General features: G+C 47.9%; 1 pseudogene; it reads left to right on the top strand.

The window, feature by feature from the left end:
- Positions 1 to 6,317: 6,317 nt before the first annotated feature.
- LOC123054992 (uncharacterized) lies at positions 6,318 to 8,011 on the top strand (annotated as a pseudogene).
- The last annotated feature ends 223 nt before the right edge of the window (positions 8,012 to 8,234 follow it).

Here is an 8,234-nt window from a genome sequence, read left to right as displayed (position 1 = left end):
CCTTTAGCTTGGTCAGCACATTTTGATTGAGGTTGAGCTTCTTGGACCTGTTTAACAAAGTAACATAAGCCGCTGGCAATGGTGGGAATTATGAAACATAAAAACTATAAACTTTTCAAGAGCCGGCGGAATGGCTTACCAAAGATTGCGGCGACCATCTGTGACACGTGGCGCTTTAAGCCGGAGAGCTCGGCGGTTCTCTCCGTCAGATCCTTCTCTGCCTGTTCGGCCCGGCTTACAAGAGTGGCCTTTTCTTCGGCCCAAGTTTTCCTCTCAGCTTCAAATTTCTTCTTCAGCGTCTCTTGAGCAGCAATGCTGGATTCAAATTTGGCGTTGGCCTTCCGAGTCTCAGTTTCCTGAGTCTTCAGGCGGCTCTTCAGATCAGAGATATCAGCCTCAAACTTCTTGCAAGCAGCCTGTACAATTTCCGAGTTATAGTATGAATGATTATTATGCAATTTTAAAGTCCCAAGCGCTTTCCAAGCAAAGACACTTGGCACTTGGGGGCTAATGCATGTCAAAAGTTTCTATCTACAAATTACCGGTTCATGGAAGTAAGCCGGAAATTAAGTCTACAACATATTCTATCATAAGTCGTAGACTTGGGGGCTAGCATAGTAAAGATGATTATGCAGTAAGCAGTAGAGTGGTACCTCAGACTTCTGCTGTATCTGCTTCACCATGCCAATCTCCAAGTCCCGGCTGCTGTGCACTTGATTGACATAGCCAGAGATGATTTCTCCAATGCTCAGGTTGGCGTAGTTGGTGATGTCCAGCTTGGCCCGGTGGCGCTCCAGCAATTCTTCCTTCGCAGAGCACTTAGCCAGCGCAGTGGGTCTCCCCGGCTCGACAAACTCCGTTCGGGTGATTACCACGTCCGGGTCATCGGCCGGCTGAGCCGGGCTGGAGATAGCTGGGTTAGTGGAAGTCTCCATAGCTGGCTCATCAGTTGGAGTGGTGGCTTCAGGAGCAGAGGCAGCTGGCGGCTCTTGCGCTGAAACCTCCGGCTCAGGCAAGACCGGCTCTTCGACCGGCTTATTCTTATTTGCTCTTTTACTGAGCTTTGCTTGAGCACTGAAAGGACAAAAAGTTAGTACAAAGGTATGAGTAAAGATAAGCACAACAAGAGATGATTATCATTACCCGGTACGGTCTTGAAAGCCGGCAGGTTCGATTGCATAGAGTCGCCAGAGGAGGGTGAAGTCTCCTGATAATTCGAGTCAGAAGAATTGAGCGGTTGACGTATAACACCCGCCAAAGGATGAAAAGGATATAAGTTGGAGATAACCTCGGTCCGGCGTTTCCTTGATGCCTCAGGTAAGCCGGAGGAGAGGTCAGCATCCTTGTTGGTCCGGGTGTGTCGCCGGTTCTCATGAATCTGTTGCTTCAAAAGAAATTGAGGATCTTGATAAGCTAAAGGATGTGAAAATCTTACTTTCCGGGTTACTCTTTGGACTTTCAGCCTTGGCAAGGGCTCCGAGTCGGAGGAAAGTGTCATTACCTCTTCAGTCACCGGGTTACTTGCTCCGGTGTCATCCTGCTGATGATCAGTATCAATAAGGTGGACAGGGATAAACAAAAAATACAACAAGAACTTACAGGTTCAGGGGTTACCTCTGACTCGGAGCTGTCACTTAGTTGAAGCAGCTCTGAGGCAGTAGGCCTGCTTCCCTTCTTGCGGGGAGCAGCTCTCCTGGCGGCTTTCTTAGCTTTCCTGGCCTTCTTGGCTGCCTCATGGTCATACTTGACCTTCCAGAATTTATCATCAGCCTGAAAAATACAATGAAGATTTCTTAAGGTTTAGATGAAAACTATCTAAAGGAAAAATTAAGATGTTCAGATCAGCGGCTTACCGCTGGGGCCGGGTTGGTCTTGCAGAAGGGGCTTAAGCCGGTCCTCCCGCAGTCTGCCAAGCTCTCATTCAAGAGGGCCTTGGTCATGTCTTCAGCAACGTCTTCAGGAAGATCGTTGCGGCTGTGTCGCAGGGGATCATCTTTCCGGCCCGTGTAATCACACATTAAGCCGGGGCGGCGGCTCAAGGGGATCACCCGCCATGAGATCCAGACCCGGACCAGAATAATGGCATTGAGGCCATTTCCCAGGAGAGCCTTGATTTTGTTGATGGTGGGGATCAGAGGTTGGCGCTCCGCCTGAGATAGCTTGTCTGACAGAGGGTGAGTTGGTTCCATACGCGAGGGATGAAAGCCGGGCAGCGGGCTCTCGTCAGCCGGCGAAGTGTCCTGGCAGTAGAACCACGTCTGGTTCCAGTCCTTTGGGTGGCTTGGCGGCTCGGCGTAAGGAAAAAGGCAGTCTCTCCGGCGTTGAATGGAGATTCCACCAAGTTCCAGGCTCGGTCCGTTGGCGCACTCATTCTGGCGGTTCAAATAGAATAACTCTCTAAAGAGCAGAAGGCTGGGCTCTTCTCCAAGGTAGACTTTGCAGAATACTTGGAAGTTGCATATGTTTGACACGGAATTGGGTCCTATGTCTTGTGGCCGCAGATCAAAGAAATTCAGCACGTCTCTAAAGAACTTTGAGCCGGGGGGTGCGAAGCCCTGGCTCATGTGATCAGCAAAAATCACTACCTCACCCTCCCTTGGTTGCGGTCTCTCCTCTGACGGGTCAGGGGCACGGTAAGACATGACATCCTTCTTGGGCAGGTAACCCGTCTTTACGAATTCAGCTAAGGTGTCATTGGTGACGTTGGACCTCATCCAGTTGCACGTGATGGGTGCCTTGGGAGCTTTGGGAGGCATGGTGAAGGACGGAAGCCTATGATAAAAGGACATGTCCGGTTCAATTATAAGCCGGAGGAAATTTACAGTTCAATGTTCAAAGTGGCGGCTTATGAAAGGGGCCTAATGACATATGGTTAAGTACATCGGGTTATCTAAGCCGCTGGAAGTATCGAGAGTAATTCAAATTTTCTACAGCTTTATCATAAATGAGCCAGAGGATTTTACGGCGCGTGGTTTCTTTTGAGCTGGAAAATTTTACGGCGCGCGGCTTCTTTAAGCCGGAAATGTAAGCCGCCATGACTCAGCAGATGCAGTTTTTTTACTAAGTGTGGTAAAAACAGGTTTCACACATCGCAGTAATTAATTTGGATCAAAACGGTCGGTCAAAGGGGAAAGTTTCTAGACCTAAAACAGACGCGGAAGAAGTTCGCGGGTTTGAACGGAGCCTCTATGCAATAAAAGGGGATCTATGTACATTGGGAATGGAAGTGAAACAGCTACCGCAGCAGTTTTGTATAGTCTAAAGATCAAGAAAGGTGGTAAAAATGAAATCTACCGAGGGCTCGCGACGAACGGCGACGAACACGGGAAGAACAGCAAGAACCCTAATGCGGATCTATTCTACGGAGTAACAGGGACTTACGGGTGCTGGAGAGTTGCGGAGATCGCCGTCGTTTATCTGGTCACGTCAGGTTGATGCAGCGGCCGGAGTTGGTGAAGACGAGAAGACCCGCGGCGGCGGCGGCGGTGGAGCTCGAGCGCAGCACAGTGGCGAGAGGAAGAAGATGGAGGTGGCGAAGTGACTGGAGGCTCATTGGGCCGGGCTATTTATAAGTCGAGGCTCATAAGTGGGCGCGAGAAACGAGGAGGTCACGGCGTGATTATCTCACCACAAAGGCGCCTCGATTTTCGGGATGACCATTAAAGATAAGATCCGTTGGAGATGCGACAGAATAAAAAATGGACTTAATGGAAGATGACGTCACGGCGGGTTACCCGGAATCCAGAAGATGACGTCACGACGGGTTATAGCCTTCACACAATTGTAAGCCGGAGATTTTCTGTCGAAAGGATTGAAGATTGACATGAGCCGGCTCAAATCAATCTGGGGCCTAATGTTGAGGATATAAACCTTAGATTCACCCGCCCAGAGGGGCCGGGTTACTCATAATGATCATCGCCTGAAGCCCGGCGCCAAGCTTGAAGACGGCGGGCCAAAGATGGGCTTAAGACCCGGGGATGGCTTAAGGCCCGTAGTTACAACCGCTATTATGGTAGAACTTGTAGTGTAAGGCAAGAATAGTTGAGAGTCCGAGCCGGACACTCTTATGAGCCGGCCGGGACTCTGAGAGCTGCTGGGCGTCAACCTCTCTATATAAAGGGACGACCCGGCAGCGGTTTAAGGACAAGAAAGATCTCATCGAGAGCCAGGCATAGCAATCAAGCTCCCTGCTCATCGAAACCATAAGCAATACCACCTCAACTGGACGTAGGCTTTTACCTTCACCGTAAGGGGCCGAACCAGTATAACCCTCGTGTTCCTTGTCCCGTTAACCCCTTTAAGCTTCCTAGTTGCGATGGCTCCACGACTAAGTCCTAGCACGAGGACATCTGCCGTGACAATTCCACGACAGTTTGTGTTTCATCCGTAGTCGGATGTTGATCTTATGTATGATGTATTGTTGTATTCTTGCGGCATTTGTATGCCTCTTGTATGTATCCCCATCTATTATGTAATGTTGATGTAATGATATCCACCTTGCAAAAGCGTTCCAATGTGCGGGTCTATCCTTGGTGGGACCTTCGAGTTCCTCTTGGATAGGGTCGCATATTGGGTGTGACACTTCTGCATCCAGCAGAGCACAATAGAGCCATTCCGTTTCACCTTGTTCAGCAACCGGAATGTCTGTCGCATCTTTCTTTTCCATTTGTAATAGTACAAGTATAGAACCCTGGTTCATCATTCTTTATTTGATGCTTATGTAATTCTTAAACATATGTACTTGTGAATCAAATAATGCATTGATTGTTTGAACCTGATGGATATGAATAAAGCTATAGTCTACTTTTAAGTTTAAATTAGGCATAATTTTAAATAGCAGCAATTAAATTAGGGTGAAATTAGGGTGTGCAGGTCATTACGGCGCACACGGTTAATAAAGCATAGCGTGTGCGATATACATCATAATCCGACACGGTCCCCGGAGAGGAAACATGTGTAACAATGCACACAGTTGCCATTTGCAAAGCGTGTGTGGTGTCAGACACTATCACATACGGTGCGGAAAAACTAAATGTGTGTGATTGTCTACTTATCGTACACGGTTTATAATCATGAACTGTTTGTGATGTGCCAGGCATCGTAAATCTCCCGTGCCTGGAAAGCTCCCATGCCTAGAATCTGCCTGGTTTTAGGTAAAATCACAAAACTCCGACTGCGATGGCAATGCGAGCACAAACGAGTAGCAAGGATGAAGCATTTGAGATATTTGAGATATCGGAAACGGTTATATAGAGACAACTGTATGCATCAAGGCTCCCTATCCCCAACGGTTTCTAAGTCGTGTGGGAAGGACCCCCCATCGCCCACACTCACTTGCCGACGGTTCCAAATGCCGTCGCGAAAAGGGGATAAAACCCGTTTGTATAGCACCGACGCGTACTAGTGCTAGTTGCAAACTACCAGCGGCTTGACAATAGCGATGCTGGGTCCAAACATTGTTATTAGTCACGTCATAATGCTGCTAATGAGGGGTCATGTAGTAGTGCACACACGAATATCCTATTGCACTATAACGGTCTTTTAGGCCTTCCATATGGTTTTAGAAGGTTATAGAATGTTCCGGACATGTTTTCCTTTCTTCTTGTTTTTTAATTTCCTTTCCCTTTTATTTTTATATTGTTGAACAACTTTCACTTCAAATTTTATTGACATTTTTCAAAAATTGAAAAATATTTTTAAAATTCCTTTTTTAATAAAATCAATACTAATATATTTTCATATTTGTGATAATTTTTCAAATTCATATATTTTTTATATTTTTCGACATGTTTTAAAGTTCTTGAGTATTTTTTTAAAGGGTATGTACATTTAGAAAAAAATGGTGAATATGTTTTCGAGATTGAATTTTTTTTCACAATTCACGAATAATATCTTTCAAGTACGTGAATATTTTTCAAATTTGTGAAAGTATTTTAAGTTCGTGAATGGTTTTTGGGATTCCATGAAAATGTTCATCTATGAAACCTTTTGAAATGTTTAAAATGAGTGAACATGTTTTTTTAATTCACAATAATTATAATCTGGAAAAGTCTGTTAATGGTTTTTTTTTGTATAAGGGAGGGGACACTTATTTCTAAAATTATTTATATATATTTTTAGTTATTTCTACAATTATTTATAAGGGGTTTCCTTTTGGAACGGGCGCAGTAGGTAACGAGCTACATGGGCCCTTCCATGTAATGCCTTCAGGCGTTATGGCAGCCCATATATAATTGATACAAGGAAAGCATCGGGCCCAGCCCATGATGGTCCGTGGTGATAAGGCGAGACGACCAAGACCAAGAAGACCTAGACCTACCTCCCATTCCTATTCCTTCCCTCCCACCGCCGCCGCCGCCGCCGCTCTGCACAGCGCAGGTTCTCCGCCGTCGCTCTGTTCCAGGTTCTCCGCCGCCGCTCTGCCCCTCTGCTCCCGCCGCCGCCTGTAGATCTGTGTCAACTTGCTTCGATTTGCTTGTCCTTATTCTACTACTTGTTACCCTCCATCGCTGATCGTCGGAGGGAGGAGGATGAGCGGCAGCATTCGGCGGATCCTGAACCTGGGGTTGTTCGAAGGGGTCAAACGCGCGTATTCGCTGCGGCGCCTGAACCTGGAGCTCTCCAAGGTGAAGTTTTTCCACCCGACGGCACAAGAGGCGGCCGCTCATGGCAAGGTGCTGCCAACACTGACGCCCGCCCAGTTCGAGGCCACCAGCAGGACAAGGATCTGCAACACCGATCTGGCGACGGCGGAGGCGGCGGCGCCCAAGATCGATCCGCCAAAAACCGAGCTGGTCATAAAGCCACCGGAAGTCTCCTACTCCATCCGGTCTCCTCGCTGCGTTCATTTCTTGCCAACCGCCTCGGAGAGCAAGTCCCCAGGCACTCCCGCTACATCGATTCCATGCCAAGCCTCCACGGGTACAAGGAGGCGCCGCTGGCCATCTCCGTCCCTCCCACGGACTTACACCTCCTTGACGGCGAAGACGCAGGCGACCTCTACATCATCGATAGCGTCCTCCATCCCAACAAGGCGGACGTACGCCCGCAGTTCGAGGCCCTGGTGTGGAGGGGGATCACCACGTCCCTCGCGTCTCACAGGTTCTGGCACTGCGACATCCTCCCGCTGCCCCCGTGGATCACACACCACAGGAATGCCTTCGTCTATGGTCACGCCCTCGTCGGCGACACCATCTGCTTCTCCATCTCTGGCTCAGAGGGCCATGGCACCTACTGCTTCCACATGGCGACTCGCGAGTGGAGCAAAGCTGGCGACTGGCTCATGCCCTTCCATGGCAAGGCAGATTACGTCCCTGAGCTTGGACTCTGGTTCGGCGTCGCAGACGACCTCCCCTGCGCTGCTGACCTCTCTGGCGTCGTCGAAGGGGAGGAGCCGCCGCCAAAGAAGATGCGGATCTGGGTGCACGATGACCTGCCAGAGGAGTGGCAGCCAAGCCAATTGTTCAAGCCCAGGGTCATCAGCCTTGGTTCTGGCAAGTTCATGGTCGTGGACTTCTTGGATGACATGCAATTCGACAAGGAATCGAACGAGATGTATGTTGACAAGCAATTCGCCCTCTTCACTGGTATGGAAGTAGCCTACAGCAACGGCAACGGCAAAGGCAAGAATAGCAGAAATGGTGCCATAAAAAACAATGACCACAGTAGTGGCAAAGGCAAAGGGCTGATCCGTGGCCTCCGTATGATCAAGCACAAATCCGGTCGTTACTTGTTCAACAACCAGCAGAGGATCGAGGAGGTGCTCTGAATGATTCAGCTAGTCATTCTGAACTTTAGCTAGTGTATGCAGGCATGCATTATGGCACTTAATTTGCTATCTATCAGTGTAGTGTTACTGCTCCCTGTTTACAGCAAGGAGTACTGACTTTTCTAGTGCTAAGCCAGCTTAAATAATCCATATTATTGTATGATGAAACGTACCCTAATTTTTAACTCCCTGGTGTTATTCTGGACCATTTGCATCTAGTATTCAGATTTGCTGCTGACCATATAATTGTTTGATGTTAATTTTGAACTGTTGTGCTAGCTGAAGAATCCAATCCAATCTTCTAGGTAGAAACAAGACAAGTAGATCATATAGTATATAGTAATACCGGTTCAGTTTCCAGAGTTGATTTCACGTAACTACAGTTTGGTAATGAACAAAAATACGACTACCTCCGTCCCATAATATAAGAGCGTTTTTTACACTAGTGTAGTGTACAAAACAATCT

The sequence above is a fragment of the Triticum aestivum genome, chromosome 2D, assembly GCF_018294505.1.
Source record: "Triticum aestivum cultivar Chinese Spring chromosome 2D, IWGSC CS RefSeq v2.1, whole genome shotgun sequence".
In the NCBI taxonomy this organism is placed as follows: Eukaryota; Viridiplantae; Streptophyta; class Magnoliopsida; order Poales; family Poaceae; genus Triticum; species Triticum aestivum.
This window is presented reverse-complemented; position numbering and strand designations above follow the sequence as displayed.